We start from the raw sequence: 23,327 nt of genomic DNA on the forward strand, positions 1-23,327 counted from the left end.
TTGTCCGATCATGTGCACACGTTACTTTCCTACAGAACTCTTCAACAAGGCAAACACCTTCCTATTGCTGCAACATGAGTTAAAATGATTTGAGGGAGACCCCACGGACGTAAAGATGTGTGTGTGGTTCCTCTCAATCCTACTAAACATATCTGGAATGCCATTTGGGGAGAAGTGCGTCGTAAACTCTGCTCCGGTCAGTCTCCGTGAGTTGTGGGTTGCGGTTGAGCGGTCATTGATTTGGATGGCTCCCAGCGCGTTTAGTCCACATCATGATTCATCGCTGCTGTCATTTGAGTGAAAGCGGATGCTGCGTGCTGATGGGTACATTTCTCTCATTCAATCACTCGTGAATTCGTAATGCATGCAGTACCTGGCTGATAATAATGAACGAAACTAAATGAGCTATCAACAGCGCAATGATAGCAAAATTCGAGGATGGAGAATGATAGCAAATTAAGCGTGCAAGTTCAACTACCACAAGTCGAACATTTTAATAGGTTAAGGTATATGATGTACAGGGATATGGTATATGGCTCTTTCTGATACGCTAGAAGTAAGTAAACAGATATGATCTCCCAGGAGGAATGGTCAGCATAAAGGGGTACGACAGGAACAATCATTTGATGCAGGTACTTCATACGGCCATACGCCTTATTTCAAATGGTATCCGAGGTCGAACATATTTAAAGTAAGTTGTTATTTCAAAGAAGAATTTTCCGAACCCATTGGATAGAGCGGCCCCAAATTAGGGTAGTGCTATATTTTTTTTATCGGTATGTATTAGCAGGGATAGTAAAACAAAAAGAATAAGCACTACTCCAGCACTGACAACACCGTCTTGGCCCGTGCTGACTACTACCGCCATGCAGTAGCTGGTTATTCTTCTTGTTTTACTGTCCTGCAAGGACATATAGATAAAACAAATGACGCAATAGACTAATTTGGGACAGCTCTATCTCCGCTTTAAAATCATTTTTCTGTATTGAGTAACACAGAAAATAAATAACAATGTTCATTAAATGCGTTCCATCTCTTAAATCGTTCGGATTAGGGCACACGTCCATATGAAGTTCTTTGCTTCAAATAATCGTTTCTGTCACATTCTTAAATACTGAACATTCTTCTTGGGACATCCCGTATATTATCAGATCATTTTTCTCAGTATTTCTGTGAACGTTTGAGTTTGTAGGGGGATATGTTTCCATTGAAGCACTGTTTCATAGTAATTACAGTTGTTGTGTAACATACTGGATCCGACTTAGATGTGAAGAGCAACTATGTATAATGTGGCAATCCCTGCTCAACCGAACTTCACTATCATTAAGTCCTGCTCCATCTCGAGACTTAAGACATCATTCGAAAAAGTTGTATATTTTATGAACATGCTCTCAACGTATCGGTCCTGCTGGAGGCTATTGAAAGATGAGTGCAATAATGTAACGCTTTTTGATGTTGTCGCTGAAATTTTTCACAAAAATTCCGATGAATGTACCAAAATGGAAAGACAAGACGCACAGAATCAGCCATAACATAGTAAACACAATGAATTGAGGCTATAATGCCAGGCTCCGTCATTGTATCAAGCCTTTCAGCCGTTAACCTATTCCCACAAAGGTTGTTCATTCCAACACAAATTGTACACAGAATTGAAACACTTTTTCTAAGCTCCTTCTGATACGCTAGAAGTTAGTATGCGGGTTGTGTCAGCCGCCCCTACCGATTTTGTTTCTGTATCTGATGTTCAAAAACCACGCCCGAGATTTTTTTTTCTACCGCTCGTTACGTCTAAACTCTTAACCGTACAGAGAAAGTGAACAGCATGTATTTGTAGAAAACTGAATGTAGTTAAGAACTGCACCGGGATATTATTCACGAAAAACGTACAAAAGTGACTTTGAAACGCATCTCCTCGCCCACACTCACCCTCAGCGGTCAGCACTTCAAGTATGTTGTTCGTGGCAGCCTCTAGTACCACTGTACAAAAAGTGTCGACTGCACGAAATAGTACCGATAGTCGACCTTTCTTGGTCTCTAACGGTTAGGCTATTGCACCATCAGCACATTCGGCTATTTAGTTATCATTATTAATTTAAACATACCCCTGAGGATAATGAAAGAAAAACGACTTTTGTAAACGTTACGCCAAAACTAATTATGTTGACATTTCGATCCGAGCTTTACCGTTATAGGTATAGTGGTTTCGTAGTCAGAAGGTCTGACGAATACCAGGATATAATGGTTTGTTTCATGCTAATAAAATTCTCAAAATTGTTAGGCATAATTTACACAAAAGTCTGTTTTACATTTGGTAAGTGCTCAAGTAAGCCATTGGTGTAATAAGACCAGTCAATGAAGACCCAAAAAGGTCGAATGTGGGAAATAATCCGTGCAGTCACAAAGTTTTGTACAGTGATAGGTGGGAGGGCCATGGATAACATACTAGAAATCCTGAGCGGCGGGGCTGAGTATGGGAGTGGGGGGGTGTTTGAAGGTTTCTCTCAAATAACTCGGAAACTACCGAAAATCTATTCCGGAACAAAATTTAACTACATTAAATTTTCTGCAAAATGGTCCTATTTATTTTTTCTGTGGGATCAATAGTTTCCGCGTAGCGAGCGAGAGAGTTTGAAAATCTCACACGTAGTTTTTGAAGACCAGATATAGAATTGCGCGTTGCACAATATCACATCGGTTTGGGCAGCTGAATCACCCCGTTCATGGGGACCATAGCCGACAATCTTTTAGCAGCATATAAAGACAGAGCCTGGCGTCAGAGTCACGCTTGGCGATGTTTACCTTTGAATTGTAGCACATATTTTGGTTAATGTTGCAAAAAGTTTCAACCTTAGTATTAACAAAATTTGTATCTCTGCACTCGTCTTTTCAAGAGCATTCGAATGCCAATCAAAATATATAGTTAAAAAAAGTACAAGAGTACATAGGATTGAACATAGAACAGCGTTATGCCCCCTTCGTTTTCCGAAAATATCGTTTCGCTATCTTGAAATAAAAGCGGTATTATGCCTTACTCAGCTCACCCTCATTATTTCATAGGTTCTGTTTCTAATTAAGACTAGTATTAGCATTCGTTTCTAATGTAGGGAGTGTAGTTACATTACTCATACATTTTAATGCTTTGGCAAATTTAATTAAAACCATAGATTAACTACTATTATTGTTGTTTTTCACTTTTTATGAGTTTTCTTATAAGTAATTTTATTATTCATTTATTCACGAATTCCACTTGGCCAACAGTAATTGCACTTTAGTCCCTACTATAGGAAAAAGTATCAAACACGTAATCGTGTCGTGCAGAAATGAATGGTATTATCTATTCTGTGAATAAACTGATACATCATACCAGTATTTGTCTCTAGAAATAAAAATTCGTATTTAGACAAAGTACTCTAGTAGTGCTCAAGAGGCGTGGAAGAGAATATACTGTATTCGTTCTGTTTCTTCAGTATCCTGGCTTTTTTATATCCTTTCCTTTCATTGCACCCTTCTCCACCTGTCACCTCAGCACAGACATATCCTTGCTGACTAGGTGGCATAGGCGAAGCAGTTGCGGTATCTCCTTACGTTAACCGTCAGTGTCAGAGTAGGATATATCTGCAGTACGCCGGTCGATTTCCATTTCCGTAACGTCAACGGGCGCCGTGACGGCGACACAGGCAGACGAGCAATAACACCTGCACACGGCAGATGTGTTACATAACGGTCTCCTACCACTATTGGTTCATGTTGCTCCTGCTCCGATGATGCAATTCATAATTGACGAATGTAGTACATTACATTAGCTATATTCCATAACACGATACTGTGAACTATTATTGTATTACAGTGTGAATGTTCGTTATAAATAGCTTAAAATAATATTTTTCAGAGTTTTATGAAGATATTCCTCGATGGAGCGGGAAGTGCCCAACAGTAATTTCATTAATGCAATCTTAAATTCAATATGCTGAACTAATCTTAACCCCTTGAAATCTCTGTAAAGGTTATGTTTGATGATAGTATTATACTCATGCTTTGCTCTGTTTTTTGTTCACAAACGAGATATTTTTATACAATAAAGGATATCAATGGATATATATACTGTGTAGCTGCTATCAATGCTTCAAGTATTTGGAGCAGTATCTGCGGGTTTTTCTAGAACTAATGTCAGATATAAATCTTATAACATACTTACTATTCCTATAAGTTTAGTTTCCCCAAAAATAATTCCGTAACGTATTAGTGAACGTACATATGCAGAAAAATTAGCTACTTTATTGTTAAATCATTTATAGCACTAATCATGTGTACTATACTCAAGTTTCTCCTTAATTACACGGAGTGAGTTTTCTCATTAAGGTTGTAGTATCTACAGCATCTACTTCTTGTATTTCATTGTGTTAATTAACTATTTTTATAACTTGTGGAGTTCTATGATTAGTACTAAGTTGCACATACTGAGTGTGGTCAAAATTCGACAATGATCGAGTACGCTGAACCGTCCTTAAGGGAACACGGTCGGAAAGAAGCTGAAGTGTAATACAGTATACCAGGTGACAAAAATAATAAATACAGGAGATTGGAAGCATACAAATTAGACTGTGGGAGTTGTGCAAACGGACAGTAATTTTTAGCACGCTAGACAATAAACGTCTCTACAGACACAGCAATAACACAGTGTATGGTCAACAGTTCCTTGTAACTGGTTATAATATGACTGTTACCACATTTTGTTTAAAGATTTACATACCAACAAATAGACTTCTTACTTAAAGTTCCATAAAAAAATTTAAATGTACGCTAAACTGGACGAAAACAATGTGCTCTCTCTTAATGAACAAAGCGAATTTTGTCACAGAGTGTACTTCTGTATTGTGAAAAGGACTCAAATGAAAATCCCTGAAGGGAAGGTGGCGTTCCTTTTGGAAAACACTATTGAGAATATTTAGAGAACCAGCATTTGAAGCTGACTGCCGAACTATTCTGCTGCCGCAACATGCATCTCGCGTAAAGGCCACGAAGATAAGATACAATAAATTAGGTCTCCTACGGAGGTGTACAGACAGTCGTCTTTCCCTCGCTCTAGTTGTGAGTAGAATAGGAGGGGAAATGACATGTAGTGGTACAGGGTACCGTCCGCCATGCACCTTACAGTGGCTTGCGGAGTATCTATGTAGATGTGGTGATATCCATTCACATTATGATTCCTATCATAAGCCATCGTTCTTTCTTTGGGAGCTGCTTGTCAGTGACTGCGACATTTGGACAGCACACCAATATCAACACAAGCTGTTATTTACCAGTGCACGATAAGCTGATGCACTGCTTTGTCATTGCCCGTTCCAATGCAGCTGCGTGCACCACATGTTGCATGATGATGGGACACGCGCAGTGAGGCAACTGTTGACGTCCCCTGGGCTTCCACCTCTGTATGTTACCTATTTCCCTTCACGTGTTTTTTTTAATCATCGTTGATGATGAAACAACTTCAGTTCCTCTTCATTCTTTGTTGTCTTCCATTTTTAGTACTCCTACATGTTCTTCCGACGTTATCCTTTTCGTTTTCCTGTCCATGTTTTTCCTGATATGTTACATTTTTCTGTCTTCAAAAGTGTTCTAAAGTTAGTATATTATTCACATAAAAGTTGCATTCTGCTATTTCCAGTTCTTTGATGTTGACTGTTTATAGTTCTTTCCATAATTTTGTATCAACCACGCTATTGGTAACTTATTTTCCCAAAACTATAGGAATATTTGTTTCGTTAGCCTGTTCTCACTCATTTTGTAAAAGCGTTCGAAGAAGATTTAACTTTTCTTATCGTTACTTCCATATTTTCTGTATATTGTGATAGATCTTCTCATGTTGCAACCAACTATAGGAAGCATCTGTTGAGATTATAGAACACTAGCTGTTACCCGCTGCATCACTCGCCTTTCAGTAGTGTTGTTATGAGGAGCGATGATGAGTACTTAAGCTAGTAATTTTGTGAGATATCTGTGTGTATAGTGATGTACACCTATGTACAAAAAATGAATTTAGTGGCTCTATGTAGGTACATAATGTGTGAATTTCTACAGTGAAGCCCCAAAGAAACTGGCGCAGGCATGCGTATTCAAATACACAGATATGTAAACAGGTAAAATACGGCGCTGCTGTCTGCAACGGCAATATAAGAAAAATATGTTTGGTGCAGTTCTTATACCGGTTACTGCTGGTACAATGCCCATTTATCAAGATTTAAGTGAGTTTGAACGTGATGTTATAGTCGGCCCACGAGCGATGAGACACAGCATCTCCGAGGTAGCGATGAAGTGGGGATTTTCCCGTACGACCTTTTCACGACTGTACCGTGAATATCAGGAAGCCTGTAAAACATCAAATCTCCGACATCGCTGCGACCGGTAAAAGATCCTGCAAGAAAGGAACCAACGACGACTGAAGAGCATAGATCAAAGTGACAGAAGTGCAACCCTTCACCAGATTGCTGCAAATTTCAATGTTGGGCCATCATCAAGTGTCAGCATGCGAACCTTTCAACGAAACATCATCGATATCGGCTTTCGGAGCCGAAGGCCCAGTCGCGTACCCTTGATGACCACACAACACAAAGCTTTACTCCTCGCTTGGGCCCATCAACACCGACATGGGACTGTTGATGGCTGGCACCGTGTTGCCTGGTCGGACGAGTCTCGTTTCGAATTGTATCGAGCGGATGGACGTGTACGGGCACAGAGGCAGCCTCATGAATCCGTGGACCCTGCATGTCAGCAGGGGACTGTTCAAGCTGGTGGAGGCTCTGCAATGGTATGGGGCGTGTGCAGTTGGAGTGATATGGGACCCCCGGTATGTCTAGATACGACTATGACAGGTGACACGTACGTAAGCATCCTGTCTGATCACCTGCATCCATTCATGACAATTGTGCATTCCGATGGACTTGGATCATTCCAGCAGTACTATGCGACACCCGGAACACTCTTCTGAGATTAAACACTTCCGCTGGCCACCAAACTCCCCAGACATGAACTTTATCGAGCATATCTGGGATGCCTTGCAACGTGCTGTTCAGAAGAGATCTCCATCCCCTTGTACTCTTACTGATTTTTGGACAGCCCAGCAGGATTCATGGTGTCATTTCCCCGCAGCACTACTTCCGACATGAGTCGAGTCCATGCCACGTCGTGTTGCTCCACTTCTGCGTGCTCGCGGGGGCCCTACACGTTATTAGACAGGTGTAGCAATTTATTTGACTCTTCAGAGCATTATTTTGCTGTGTGTCAAATCTGAAACCATGCATTATATTTTATAATTATGTTAAAAGTGCTTCCATTCATTAAATTCGTGCAGAAGTTCTGATTTGAGGGATTGCTCTGGCTCACCTGTTACTGTATGTGAGATTTTGCCACCACAGCAACACATACCAACCGTTTCTTCCTTCCATTTCAATGCAGTAAGGCGTCCATATTTTTCACCCTTTCCCCCCCCCCCCCACCCCCCGACGACTAATTTACGATTAACACAGTCAATTACTATATCATAATCAAAATGATCCTCACCAAAAGCCTCTCACGTTCAATATGTAAAATTACGACTCACAGGTTGTTGCACAGCTTTTAAAATATGCCTTAATTGTGAGTCTTCAAGCAACTTGGAAGCTATGATAGACGCGTGACGCTCAGCGTCTAAACTTTGACAGGCTTCGGACTGTTCTAGTGTCTCTGTTGCTCTTAAGGCCGCCTGACGTTCAGCATCCAAGTTCTAGCGGACATGAGACTGCTCTGAGGTTTGCTGGATTCGAGCAACTTCCGCAGCTTCAGTTTTCTTAGAACTATGCGTTAACTCAGACTTACCTTTGTGAGGCTTTTTGTTATAGTTTTAAATATGATTCTCGAGCTTACCATCCGATTTTATTGTTGTATTTCCACCAAACCTCACCAGCAATGGCAGGTGGTGTAGCAACTCAGTATCATAAATGACACGCAGAATTACATTGTATCTGTATTGTCACGGAATAATCCATATACTGTAAGCGTCGCCAAGCAACGCGCCAGCGTCTTCTGCATCTCACGTGTACCACACTTAAAAATGTTATTAATACCCAAAAATGTAAAACTTCATAAAATCCATCCTTGGCCAAAAGTATTGGCCACCGTAGAAATTTTGCACGTATGCGATATGCATAATAGTAAATATATCCTTTGATTTAAAAAGTAGTTTGTCGCCATCGAAAAAGGCCAAAAACAGTTATCCAAAGCCACCAAAAAAAGAACTGGTGTAATAAAATTAATGATTTGAATGTTTTTCTGTGCACAATTCAGTTGACTACATTCGCTCCTTATGGACACACATCACTAATCAAGTGCTATTTTGCTGTTTAGATCCGTGACGTCAGTGATATTCCTGCATTACGCCTAAAAGAAACGAACTTAGTTTAGATAAACGAGTGCAGATAAATCTTCTGCATAAGCAAGGGAAATTGCAGGTAGAGATTTCGAAAACTGCGAATCGTTCACACCGATCTGTACAATACGCTACTGAGCGATTCGCCATGACCGGGTCGCATATTACGAAATAGGACCAGAACCGGGAGCAAGCGAATCACAAAAACCTTAGGCTCCACTGCTGAGTTGTCTGAAAGTTTTAACAGAACAATATCTGCTCCCAGTACTCGCAGATGGTTTCAAGAAGCTGGTCTAAAAGGCTGAAAAGGCATAAAAAAAGCCACGGCTCTCTGACAAGAATAGATGGCCACGGGGTGAGTGGGCTCTAAAACACCAAACGGTCTCCGAACGAGGTTGGTCAATATCGTGTGGTAGGTTTCTCAGCTTGATGCTCTAACAACACATACCATTTTGAGTGGAAAACAAAATGTATTAATTTAAAAACTCAGGAAAGAATTCTCTACAATATTTATTCATATTTCAGGTTTTTGGTACACCGAGTGTGACCAATGTCCGTCGCCGGATGGGCGAGGAGTATAATCCAGAGCGTGTGGTACCTACCATAAAACACAGCGGAGGGAGCGTCATGGTCTGAGCTGCATGAGCGCTGCAAGAGTGGGACAAATGGTCTATGCGAAGGCCGCTTAGGTTCCACAAAGTACATAGACGTCCTACAATCTGTTTTACTGCCGTCTTTTGCAATCTATTTTGACGATAGAAACATGGACGGCGTTAAATTCCAGCACGATAACGTAACCTGCCACAAATCTGTCCACACTATGACTTGGCTTCAGGAAAATAACATCGAGGTTCGGGACTGGCCTGCCCAATCATCGAACCTGAATCCCATGTAGCATTTATGGGGCTTATTTAAGCGCAGAGTCAGGCGGCACACAATTAAGTCAAAAGAAGAATTAAAAGACCACCTGCACTTTGATTGGAGCGCCATAAGTACCGAAGATTGTAAAAAGCTAGTGTACTCTCTACCAAAAAGAATTTCTGCTATAATAAGGCCAAAAGGTGGGCTCATTAAATATTGATTTTGTGTTACTAGTAAACATTATTAACTCGAACAAATTGTTTCTCTTCATTTAATTTTCTTATTTTTCACAACCCTCAAAGTTACCTTGGATGCTCAGTACTTTTGGTCAAGATTGTAGCTTATGCTCTTCGCCAGGCTTCAAGGTATCTCTCTACCAAATTACATTAGAATCGGTTCAGTGCTACAGCCGTGAAAACGTAACGGACGTTTATGATATTAGTATGAAAGTATAATTGGCATGAATTAAACACGTTGAGGATTGGGTTGGGTTGACTTGGAGGAAGAGACCAAACTGCAAGGCCATCGGTCTGATCGGATTCGCGAAGGATGGGGAAGGAAATCGGTCGTGCCATTTCAAGGGAACCATCCCGGCATTTGCCTGAAGTGATTTTAGGGAAATCACGAAAACCTAAATCAGGATGGCCGGGCGCGGGATTGAACCGTCGTCCTCCCGAATGCGAGTGTCGTTGAGGATTGGATAAGCCTTGTATTCTAGCTGTTACCCATGACCCCACTCGCATATCAGTAAAATGAAATGACATGTGCCGATAGCTTCATTGGCCGGGAGAACCCGGTCGGGATGTTCGGGAGCTTGTTGCAAGTCTTTCTATCTGACACCGCTTCGGTAACTTGCGCGTCGATAGAGATATAATGATGATAACACACATCCGGACGTGAGTAGAAAAAAAACTGACGCTGGCGGAAATCGAGCCTGGGAACTCATGATCAAAAAACACCAACACTACCCACATGACCACGAGATATTCAATCATTATAAGAGACACATGGCGCTCAGTTGTTAAAATGTGATGGACTTGTGACTGATATTGGATTGGAAGTAAGGATTAACCACATAGAGGATCGCATAAGCGTTGTGTTAATCACATTGAATCATATTAAGTAGCACATATTAAACAATAAAAACATTTTCACAATTAATATGACAAAGTTAAGAAGTCAAACAGTAAACAGAATTTTTAAAGAGTAATTATTATTCCATATTTCCCGTTATATTGTTCATATCAATTAATATTTTGTACTAAACACTTTCTTATGTAGCTCATGTTCTTCCTCAGTGTTCAAGCTACCTCCATACTAAATTTTTGCTTATATTTTACAGTCATCGTTGTTATTTAATCCTATTTTACAGTTTTTGTCTTTGCTTGCTGCTTGATACCCTTTAGACATTTGTTTCAACTTTGGTAAAAATTTTTAGTATTATTTTTTCACATTTTCTTATAGTTCTATAAGCTGAGATTTTTCAAAGTTTCTTTCGATTTTCTGAGTTACTTTTGATGTTTCTTCCCTTGGTTTCCTGAAATGTTGTAGCTCTCTGGTTTTAGGGTTCTGTACCATACTTGGTAAAAATGGAACCCTTATACAGTCACCCTTATAGGGTCACCCTTACAGGGTTACTCAGTATGAAGTTGACATTTATGGCAAATTTTTTTCAGAATAAAATTCAGTCGTCAGTTGCAAATAAAATATATATTTTTTTTTATGCTTTACCAGTTTCGACAAATTAATTTATCATTTTCAGAAGTTTAGTATTCTTTTAGCAGACGTCAGTATCTTCTTCATAGAAGCATAATGTTATGATATGTCCAGCAATGTACATGTATTGTGTGATTATTGTAAACACAGATTGGTAAACCAGTACTAAGCTCCTGAAGATGACAAATCATTTCGTCAGAACCTAATGAACTATCTATATACTTAGTTAAGTTTGTACGGAAACTTTAGAGCAAGGGTCCTATTCGCACTTGTCCGTTTCTTTTTTTTCCCTTTTTTTCCCTCCTTAACGTCTTCATTTTCTCCACTGTCGAGCACTTTGTTCACCTCCATCCTCATGCTTCTCATTCCACCATATCTTCCTTTTAATGTTGGATATTTCTAACGTTTCCTCTGCACTTTAGTAATTCTTTCTTGAAATACATTTAATTGTAGCTGAGAGGAATCGAACTTTCCTCTTTTGGAGACGTTGTTTGGAATAAACCTCTCTATTTCTGATCACTTTCAAACAGTTTTTTAAAATACTTCTTGTTTATAACAGGAATGCCTAGATGCCTAGATGCAAGGGAAAAGCAGCTGTTTGAAACAAAATTAATACTAGTATCTCGTTATTCAGGAACCAATGGGTTTGTGTGAGACACTGAATCCATAAATGGTCTGAATTTATAAAGTTAAAGCTGCCCGCTGACGGCATTAATATTCATTCCACACATAACTGAGTGGTAACGTATGGAGTGCCTTAATATAGATGGTGGCATTTAATTTCACTCCACTTTCTAAAATATTCATAATTTAACTAGTGAAGATAAAATGAACTGGAAGGATGAAGTTTGGGTTCATACATGGCATCAGTAAATGATGAACAATTGATAATTACAAAGGATCTCAGTTTATTTGTTTCTAAGATATGCGATTGCTATGATTCCTTACAAAGGATAGACAGAAACGTCTTCAACGTGTGAGTTCACTGGTAATAAGGATAAACATACTATCTTAATTATGTGCTTCTCCCAATATGTTCAATAAAAGAACATCTCAGTGCTATAACGGACATAGTCTGCCTCGTACGTTTGGCAGACATGGAGGGTGATATGGGACAAAGACGACCGATACGATTCACAGAAACTCTTAGAAACTAGTATCTTATGCTTCAGAAATATACCTGCAAGGATTCTGCAGGTGCTCAACCAGTGTAATCAAACCTATTGGACAAAAGCAGGGTGAGCACAGGTATGTCACCAGTGACATACTGCAATGGCGGAAAATATCTTAAATACTTTAAACGCAAGGCGAGAAAAAATTTTTGTCGTATGTTTCTGGTCCTGCCATAATTTCGGGTATTACAGTATTGACCACAGTACTACTCACGGGTTAAGAAATCAAGAACATCTGACAGGGTCTGAAGTTGATAATAAGGGAGTGTAGGTGCACAACAGCTAAGTCCTTAGCAACCGAACGTGGTCTGATCACAACGATTGTGTTCAGCATTGAAAGGACACCACATAGCTCACGAAAAACGTTCCTAAAATGAAGGACGCGAAATAACTAAATTCGATCGCTAAAGGCAACGATATTTTTATTGAATCAACTCATAATAGGCTTCGACTGATCATGGAGTCACGTACAGTCGTTACAGGTAAATAACCAAGACCGAAGTACGATTTAACATTCTAAAATTGCACCAGTTCCAAAAGAAATATTTCTAAAAGTGTCATGAACCAACACATATTTATTTTAGGAATGAACAAATGCACGTGATATTAAACTCGTGGGTACATTTCCTCAGAGACAAATATTCCCACACTAAACAGCTTTTTTCATGTAAAAGTGGAATAAATGCAACAAAAAGTATAATCCAAAAGTAAACTACTGAAATGCAACTCTAAACAAAATATACTAAAACCTGCTACATGATGAACTAAGTCAAGTCAAAATCTAACTCCAAACGAAATCAGTAAACTTGAACGACTTGTGGTCTTATACTCACGCGTCCTTAACAGGTAGTGCCTGATCATTCAGAAAATTCGGTGGGTCGCCCTCGCTGACAAGTGGTGGGAAGATTCAAACTGCTACCAGCTACCAACCGCAGTTCAGTAGCATTAAAAGAGAACGGTATAACTCTGATTCCCTCAGCGTTTACTGCTAACTCCCAAGTACACAAATACTGTAAGGTTGGCAGAGCTCGTGGGTACTGGCGTTAACTCTCTCGACCCTCATGGGATTTTCAAAATAGACTGATTCATTCATCTAGTCATCCAGAAAGTTCACAGGAAGGAATGTGGATCAAAAAGGTATTATTCCATAAAAAATAAACACATTTTCCGGTTCATTCTTTTTCCAGAGGTTTGTCACAAGAGAAGAAGTGCGGGATACAAAGTAATTGACTTTTTAATAAAACTTTCTGAAATATCAAGCTGCAAATCTTATGGAGATATTGTACTACAATAGCCTTAAATTTACTTTCCTTCTCAACTGCCACATTGAAGTCAATAGTATTTTAACATTATTTTCAGGTATTTTGGACGTTTCAGATTGCGCCAGATCTCAAAATTAATTACACTCTGGATTCCTCTTTGTTATGTTTAACAGGGACATTCGTCTAATTTTCACTTAAAATGTATTACACTATCTACGATACTTTTGTTTACATAGAATGCTGTTCCAGACACTGGCAAATATTTCATTATTCTTGTTTCCCCTTATAAATTCTGTAATGCTGAGTATGAAATAAATTCTCATCTCTCGTTTTCTGCAACGCTCAAATTTGTAAAAATTCCTCTATCGAAAATAATTCCAACGCCTCATTTTTCAACTTTTCTTATCTTTTGTAGGAAATTGGAAATTTGTGGTAAGGTCTTGTAAGACCAAACTGCTTAGGTCACCCGTCCCTAAGCTTACACACTACTTAATCTAACTTAAACTAACTTACGCTAAGTACAACACACGCACACCAATGCCCGAGGGCCGGCCGCGGTGGCCGTGTGGTTCTAGGCGCTGCAGTCCGGAACCGCGAGACTGCTACGGTCACGGGTTCGAATCCTGCCTCCGGCATGGATGTGTGTGACGTCCTTAGGTTAGTTAGGTTTAAGTAGTTCTAAGTTCTATGGGACTGATGACCTAAGATGTTAAGTCCCATAGTGCTCAGAGCCATTTGAACCATGCCCGAGGGTGGACTCGAACCTCCGACGGGGGCAGCCGCGCGGACCATGACAAGGCGCCTCAGACCGCTCGGCTACCCCGCGCGGCTATCTTTTGTACTGTCAGGCTTATTTTACATTAGTACTACTAGTTTCAGTGTGTCAATTTAATTTCTCCATATAATTCAAAAATGGCTCTGAGCACTATGGGACTTAACATCTATGGTCATCAGTCCCCTAGAACTTAGAACTACTTAAACCTAACTAACCTAAGGACAGCACACAACACCCAGCCATCACGAGGCAGAGAAAATCCCTGACCCCACCGGGAATCGAACCCGGGAACCCGGGCGTGGGAAGCGAGAACGCTACCGCACGACCACGAGATGCGGGCTTCCATATAATTAAATTACCTTTGTCATGGCCAGATGTTTACCGTTGTACCACACACATCAAATAAAGGTTTGCATTATCCCTTAGATACGAAATTAATGGCACTGAACACAAACATTGGCTCTGAGGCATGCGTACATGCTCGTCTGGTTCATATGGGGGGAGGAGGGGGGGAAGTAGGTTTCACAGCACTCCTGAGCAAAGTCAATACGTAGGGGAACGTCCCCTAGCTCGGATGCAAGCTCCAATCCATTGCGGAATACCATAGCTGGATCATCAATCCAGCAGTAGTCCAAACTGACCCAATCTTCAATGCCGATTCTGTGGCGCGTAGTACATGGTCGTCGTCGACGTCTAAAAACAGCTCGGTGCAATCGATCCTACACATGTGCCAATCAATGGGTTCACTTCTGGAGAACAGGCAGACCATTCCATTATGGTAATCCTAGAACGCTGAAAGAATAGGTTGACGAGAACAGTACGATGAGCACGCGAGTTATCATCCATCAAGATGAAATTCTCACCAAAATGTTGGCGATCTGTTGGTTGCAGAATCTCTGCACCGAACTCGTCACATCACGATAGCCGTCGCTCTTGTATAGCCTCAGTCCATCCCTTCTGTGAAATTCCCGAATGTGTCACTTAATGATGTTCGCAGATTTACCAGTCTCACATCTTTCGATGCAGAGTACTTATGAATGATTAGACTGCGGAATAAGCTGTGTACTGAAATGATAGTCTAAAATGATGTATTATATTAAGTTGTATATATAGTAATTCGCCCAAAAATTAAAGCTGAATAATTGTAAATTTTGTTGCAGTGCTCAAGAAGAGTTCTTTTTCCGTCAAGTATTATTACAATTATTAATCTGGCACTTCCTTCCTGGAATTTTACTGCTCTTTTTGTTGCACTACTCAGAATTAACATTATCTTTAAAAGTTCATTAGTTATGGACGAGACTAGGCAAAACTGTAAACAACCAAAAGAAAAAGAAAATAAAGATTATACATCTTAACAATTGAAATCTGTACGTGTACTTGTTTGGCAGAAAATTTTATATCAATTTTCAATTAATTTCAATTCAAGTTTGTCTCTCTGCTGAATTAATTGCGCTATAAATTGTAATCTTGTGTGTGTACCTATCGTGGAGCCTCGGCGAGAGCTGCAATTGGATTGCCTGATCTTCATTGTACATTAAATACTAATAAAATTATTGTATTTTTGCTGGTTGACGGTTACAGAAAAACTTGTCTATGTTGTATCTTTTAATGTACGATGATTACAAACAATATGTTCACATTGGCAAAATCGTGGTGCTCCCCTCGTTCATTTGTCGAATCATCCTTTGTTGTATTATTAACCGTTTGCTCTGTGAGAGCGCGAACACGAACAATAGTTGACTGCCATTGTGCGTTCATTGGCTGAACTGAGGTGACGTCCGTATTAATTCAAAACTTGACAGAAACACATGGGACAGCCGACGAACAGTGGTCAGCGTGGGAACGGGGCCGACACAAGTCATCGCACAGGCCCAGCTACAGCCCAGCAGCCGACACACACACACACACACACACAAACACGAGGCCAGCCCACACTACGTCCAGCTTCCACGTCACGATGAGTGCGCCATTCAAACGCCGCTCGCAACCAAGCTCTCTCTTTGTAACGTTATGCTTATGTAGCCGAGTGATTGGCCGCTTGGAAGTAATATGAAGGAGGTGAAATTGTTGTAAGGTTGAACGCTAGCGAGCCAAGGGCTCGGGGAGCCCTGCAGTAAATCCGGCTAGGCGACCGGTACGGACGAGAACAGGTACAAATATGAGTGGAGTTGCGGAAATCGGTAATTCCCAAACCTGAGAATTTGGACGGTTCTTGCTCGCATACCCATCGAGCGGGAGACAATGCTCCAAGAAATGGCGGAGGGTCATAAAGCGTGAGGAACGGCTTCTAATAACTCTTCAGTAGTCTAAAATAATTCTTAGTCAAGTATTAAAGCAGATACGAATATAACTGCGATCTCAAAAAAAAGAGGGGCATCCAGTTACACAACAGTATTTAAATATCTTTAAAACTACAATAGTTAATATTTCACAGTGAACAAAAATTTCCACAATGAACCTGTGAATTAACAACTTTTAAACGCTTGATGCGATTTTAACAAACGATGCCTCAGATAACAGCATTGCATGATAGCTATCACACCAGAAAGCCACTCATCTGTATCTATTTTCTTTATTGACTTACAACGTCTTTTGTATCTTTTTATTACTAACATTTTTGTCAGAACATCGTGTCCTCCACAATTACATAGCAGATTAATACAATACGAATACATCACATTTTGACAAACTTGTGTCTTTATTTAATGAACAGCTTACTGTTTTGTCACTAACTTTATTTAAATATTAATTAAATTGATAGTACAAAATCATGTTAATTTAAGAAGCAGTCAGTCACATGTGTTAGCTGACAACCTTTCTAAAAGAGTGCCAAAAGATGCTTCCTACAAGCAGGCCTAAACAATTGTTTGAACAATTTTTAGCGACAATCTATTGTCATTTGTGGTTTATACGAGAATACTAGTTTATTTATTTATGGACAAACCTTTGTCTATATTTGTTGCGAATAGCCTGAGTGTGACCAAATGTTCATAATATTTCTTCATTTAAATATTGATGAGATATATTAGTTTAGTCTGTCAAGAGATCAAGTTGAGTCAGATGATGCCCGTAGAGCGTAGGAACGTGTATTTTTAGTGGGGATAGCCTTCAGCCAATGGAAAAGCTGATACTAGCGGAGCACTATATGCGTCAAATAGAGAGGGACACTTTTTAGAGTGAAGAGCTCAGGGGGCTATTCTGAGCACCTTACCGCGTGTTCTCTGTGTGGTAACGAGTGGTATCCGATCATGGAGGTATTTGATTCTGGGCGATGAACGGCCGCTACCACACTTTAACTTCTGAAAGGACTTTATATTCCGAGGGATCTGAATGTGCTCCAGAGTAGGACTCTTAGCATTTTCCTCTAGTATTGCAGAACTGAGGATAGACAGAGTTTCAGTAACTACTCCTTGTATCGCATGTGTTAATTTGTAAATCATCATGCTGAACACTGAGCTGTTTTGAGCTGATGAATATTTCGTGTATACTCATCACGAAATGGACTTAGTTCTCATGTATCTTTGATGACTATTAGTTTGTGGACTTTGCTACCATTCGCGTAACTCTCTCAACGTAGCTTTTCTGCGTATCATAAGAGTATTCTCTGCCTGTATTTAAACTGAATATCGAAGGACCACTTCCCGTTTAAGTCAGATGTCCTCTCTTGAACAAACAATATTAAAAACAATTCTGTCTTCTACATCAATTACGGATGTTAGAATAGAAACCTGGTTGTAAAATTATTCATCTAACATTTAGTTTATATATTTCTATGTATTTTATTTATTCGCAATTCTAGACAGTGCACTGAGTATTTGACTGCAGGGTCACAGCTACAGATTATTATTTTTAGCGAGTTAGCTGCGGACCATGAAAGCAGACGTGCTCGGCGCGACCGTATGACTACGAGTTATACCTGTAAATAGAGCCGTGCACAGCCCAAGTACCTAAAGTACGAGTAACCGCAGTTAAACACGCAACTGGTTTGTTCGTATTGGATGCAACTTAGAAGAGCAACTACTCAGCAGTGTAGGTACCGAGGCATCTTTCACACATAAACATAGCCCGTCATGCCACAATGTTCGCTCTGCTGTTCCACAAACGTCTCTAACACGTCCATACTAGTGCTTTACTTTCAGCTGAAATGTTGAAATCCATTTGAGTGCGGCGTTCTTCTTGAAGGGAGCGCTCATGATAACTTAGGGTATGGCCCGCATCTCGTGGTCGTGCGGTAGCGTTCTCGCTTCCCACGCCCGGGTTCCCGGGTTCGATTCCCGGCGGGGTCAGGGATTTTCTCTGCCTCGTGATGGCTGGGTGTTGTGTGCTGTCCTTAGGTTAGTTAGGTTTAAGTAGTTCTAAGTTCTAGGGGACTGATGACCATAGATGTTAAGTCCCATAGTGCTCAGAGCCATTTGAACCATTTGAACTTAGGGTATGTGTACAAACAACGCCAGTAATGACCTACCGATTGGTACAGGTACAGTCATAATAGCAACACACCTGCACATGTTGGTGTGATGCAACACTTTCGTTGAGGTGTGCAGTTAGCGTATATCATTTTACTAAAATTATTATCATGTACATACTTTTGAATGCACTTCCTGATATTTGATTGGTAAAAGTCTGTCACTTCTTCTTGCACATGTTACACTAACTCCAAGGTTTGTACCTTTCACGCATTGATTAGCTTACTTAGCTGCCTCACACTGTATATACACAGATTTTCTGTGTATATACTGCGTGAGGCAGCTAAGAGGTACACCCCTTATATATCAATAATGAACAAATACATCAAGGTGCGGTTTTCGCCACGTTGTAGCGGACAATACTGCGAATTTCCTTACGTTCGAAAGTAATTTTTATCGTTTGCAATAGTCTTATTACATCACCGACTTTGCTTTTCTTTGTAGGGCAGCTATATGCTTTTTTCTGTGGCATTCGAAAGAAGCTTCTAAGAGAACAACATAACATGTACGAGACTTGGTCAGGTAGTTTTACAAACGTCTGCACTATTACGGCAAGTGTAAGCAATCACGTTACTCAGGCACGGTTCGTTTGTTTATTATCACGGTTGTCATACCGAGTGTCAAAATGTTGACCTTGAGCATTGCTACGCACTATGACCTGGTTCTGGAAAAACAATACTGCACGTTGAATTTGATCTGAAATTAACGGTGGTGTTTTAGTTTTTGCCATAGATAAAAGTATAAAAGTCTTAAGTTTTGTGGGTGCGCAGACAATGACGACTTCCCAGAATCACCGTGCTATAGCTCTCCGGATGTCTTCTTAAGAAGGTCTGTCATTACATGCGTAGAACGGGAGGGGCATCCCTCCTATTGTTACCACGCTTATTACTTCTGTCCAGTGCGCTGTGTTCCGGCATCTGTGACGGCAGCATGTCTGAGGAACTCGAGATGCTTGAATGTATTTAGATTCCCGTCAATGTAACAGGGACCAGCGATGTGGATCTTGGAAAAAGACTCACCAAACGTTGATGATCAACGGCGTTGTTTTTATCCACTTCTATGAGTCAGTGTAGGTATTCGCCTTACGATTAGTGCACATTAGGAAGACTGACTTGCCCATGGTTTGTAAACGATGCTTCCCCTTTCAATAATAGTTTGCATACAGGGTGAAAAGTATTTAAACCGACAAACTCTGGGAGGTTGTAGGGGACATCAAAACAAATATTTTTCCCTAATGTCTTTTTTTTCTATGAGGATTATTTAAACGGGTAGAGGCCGTATTACGCTCTTCAGTTGTTAGAAGCCGTATTACGATCTTCAGTTATTAGAGCGCATAATACGCTCTTCAGTTGTAGGCAACTGCTGTCCACCAGTGTAGTAGTGCATTGTCTCTGTTTACTAATGGAGCGATGCACCTGGAGTGAGTACACTGATACGGTTGGTGCGTACTACGTAGCGCACCGCAACGGACGAGCTGCACAGCATGTTTATCGACAGCAATATCCTAATCGCCGTATCCCGCATCATACGACCCTTGCTGATGAGTACCAACGTCTGCATGAGACCGGGTCATTTAGCAGATTACCTGGACAGGGACGCAGTTGCACGGTAAGAACGCTGCAATTTGAGGAAGCTGTCTTGCAGCATGTGGAGCGGAATCCTTCAATCAGCACTCGTGCAACTCCACGTAACATGGGGACGAGTCAGACGGATGTAAGAACAGACCTCCGAGAGCAATTGTTACGTCCATTTCACTTACAGCCTGTCCACAACCTGGAACCAGTTGATTATCCATCCAGAGCACAGTTTTCGCAGTGGTACCTGGAACAGTGTGAAACGCATCCTACATTTCCATCCTTTGTGTTGTTTACCGATGAAGCACCGTTCAGGCGCGATGGAGTCTTCAACATGCACAATTCGCATGTTTGGAGAGAGGATAACCCACATGCCACAGTTCCTAGCGTTCATCAAGTGTGGTTCTTCGTTAATGTGTGAGTCGGTGTTTCTGGGGACTGTTTAATTGGGCCGCATCTGCTACCTAGGCCATTAAATGGCAGGCACTGTTAAAATTTTCTCGCCAGAGCATTGCCAGAATTGCTGGAAGACGTCCCGTTCTCTACAAAATAATGCATGTGGTTCCAACATGACGGGGCGCCGGCACATTTCAGTCGTCATGTGCGTCGATTCCTGGACCGACGGTTCCCAGAAACGTGGACTGGCAGAGGTGGTCCTGTACCATGGCCTGCTCGATCCGCAGATATGTCCCCTCTGGACTTTTCTATGTGGGGAGAGATGCGCAACCTTTTTTACGCAACTCCTGTTGCATTAGAAGAGGACCTGGTTGCCCGGATAGTAGCAGCAGCAGGAACAATTCAGGATACTCCTGGGTTTTTTGCCCGTGTCATACAGAACATGATCCGACGGTGTAGCCTTTGTATAAGTGTTAATGGAGGCATTTTTGAAAATGTAGTGTAATTGAAATTGGGTTGTGTTAATGTGTTGCCTCTTGGTCATAAAAAATGGAAAAGTGTTTGTTAGTTTAATTAATTTGCCGCCAGAGAAATCTTCCTCTACCAGTTTAAATAATCCTCATAGGAAAAAATGACATTAGGGAAAAATATTTGTTTTGATGTCCCCTACAATCTCCCCGAGTTTGTCGGTTTAAATACTTTTCACCCTGTAGATAAGCCACATAACTTTGCACTGTTCATAGATTACATTCGCAGAACTGTAATCAATTTTGGGAGTTATTTCCATAAGGCTATAGGTACGGCGAAAAGTGAAGTGGATGAAATGCGATGGAATGAAATGTTCGCAGACCACTGATGTGGTTGATCTTTCTTGTACGACGGTCGTTCAGTAACTAATGCAATACTTTCTTCTGAAAGCAGATTGGCTTTATTCAGGATGCCAACACACCAAATTATTCCTTACTCTTTTGGCTACAGAACCCTATTATTTAACATAATCCTGCGCCACGTTATTGGGAGGGCCTGTATACGTGCATGGTACTACTCCACTGGTCGATGTCGGAGCCAAAGTCTTTCTCCATCAGTAACTTCCGCATCATCTTAATACTGCATCCCGTGGAGTGCATCCGTCATTGGGCCAAACACATGGAAGTCGGGAGATGCGTGATCTGGGCTTTAGCATGGAAGAAGAAAAACTGTCCAGTGAAGTTTTTTGTCCTCCTCTCGGGTGCGAAGCTTGAATGAGGCCTCGCACTGTCATGGAGAAAGAGGAAGGCGTTTGCATTTTTGTAGCGACGAACACGCTGAAGCCGGCCGGTATGATCGAGCGGTTCTAGGCGCTTCAGTCTGGAACCGCGCGACTGCTACGGTCGCAGGTTCGAATCCTGCCTCGGGCATGGATGTGTGTGATATCCTTAGGTTAGTTAGGTTTAAGTAGTTCTAAGTTCTAGGGGACTGATGACCTCAGATGTTAAGTTACATAGTGCTCAGAGCCATTTGAGCCATATTTGAACACGTTGAAGTCATTTCTTCAGTTTCCTGAGGGTAGCACAATACACTTCGGAGATGATCGTTGCGTCTTGAGGAAGGACATTAAACAGAATAACTACTTCAGAGTCCGAGAAGAACGCCGCTATGACTTTATCATCGGCGGGTGCGGCTTTGAACTTCCTCTTCAGAGGAGAAATGGTGTGCCGCCGCTCAATGGCTTTCCGTTTTGTTTCAGGTTCGAAGTGATGAACCCATGTTTCATTGCCTGTGACGATGTTCGACAAATAAAGATCACTACCAGCCTCGTAACGCGTAATAAATTCCTCACAAATGGTCCTTCGGTGCTCTTTATGGTCTTGTGTTGGGTGGCGAGGAATGCAGTGGGTACACACCTGTTGAGTACACCCACTGGTGGACGAGTGTGTTCGCTCTGTCAGCAGAGACGTTCAGTTGTGCAGCGAGGTGTTTGATTGTGATCCTTTGATCACCTCAGATCAGTGTCCGCAGGTTTCATTGCAGATATCACAGCTGTGTTTTGTCGGCTGGCAAGCCACAGATCGGACAAGATTGAACGACCATGTTGCAATAATGACACACCCCTCACCCAACGATTTACCATTCTTTTGTTCACTGCCAGGTCTCCGAAGACATTTTGCAAGCGCCTATGAATATCTGCGATGCTCTGATTTTACTCCAAAAGAAACTTAATGACAACTCTCTACATGGAACACACCTCCACCATAGACACCATTTGAAGGCTACATAATGTGTCGCCACCAATCAAAAATTCATGAAACTATCGGTGCTGAAGTGGGAATATTCCACTATGTCCCTTAGCAAATTTCTCATTATTTCAACTGAAACTGATCGAAAAAAAAATGTTTTGCATTACTTATTGAACACCCCTCGTTCTTTCGAGGTGCTTGTTAGTGACATCCGCTTTTCGTTTTTCAGAGATTGCAGGGCACCTTCACTTCTGATACGGTGTCATGCCACTTAATGTTATTAGGGAAGATGATCTTTATTACTTCGTTGCTATACCTGAATATGATCTGACTTCATTCATAGGAGGAAATGGTTTGCAGCAGTTAACGCTCTTGCTTGTGTGCTCTAGTGAAGGAATAGCGGTAAGCTTTACCTGCGTTGAGAGGAAGAAGGTGTTGATTTAAACGACTGCAGTAAAAGCGTACGGCGGCTGAGGGACGAGGAGAGC

This window comes from Schistocerca piceifrons, chromosome X (assembly GCF_021461385.2).
Source record: "Schistocerca piceifrons isolate TAMUIC-IGC-003096 chromosome X, iqSchPice1.1, whole genome shotgun sequence".
NCBI classification, from domain to species: Eukaryota; Metazoa; Arthropoda; class Insecta; order Orthoptera; family Acrididae; genus Schistocerca; species Schistocerca piceifrons.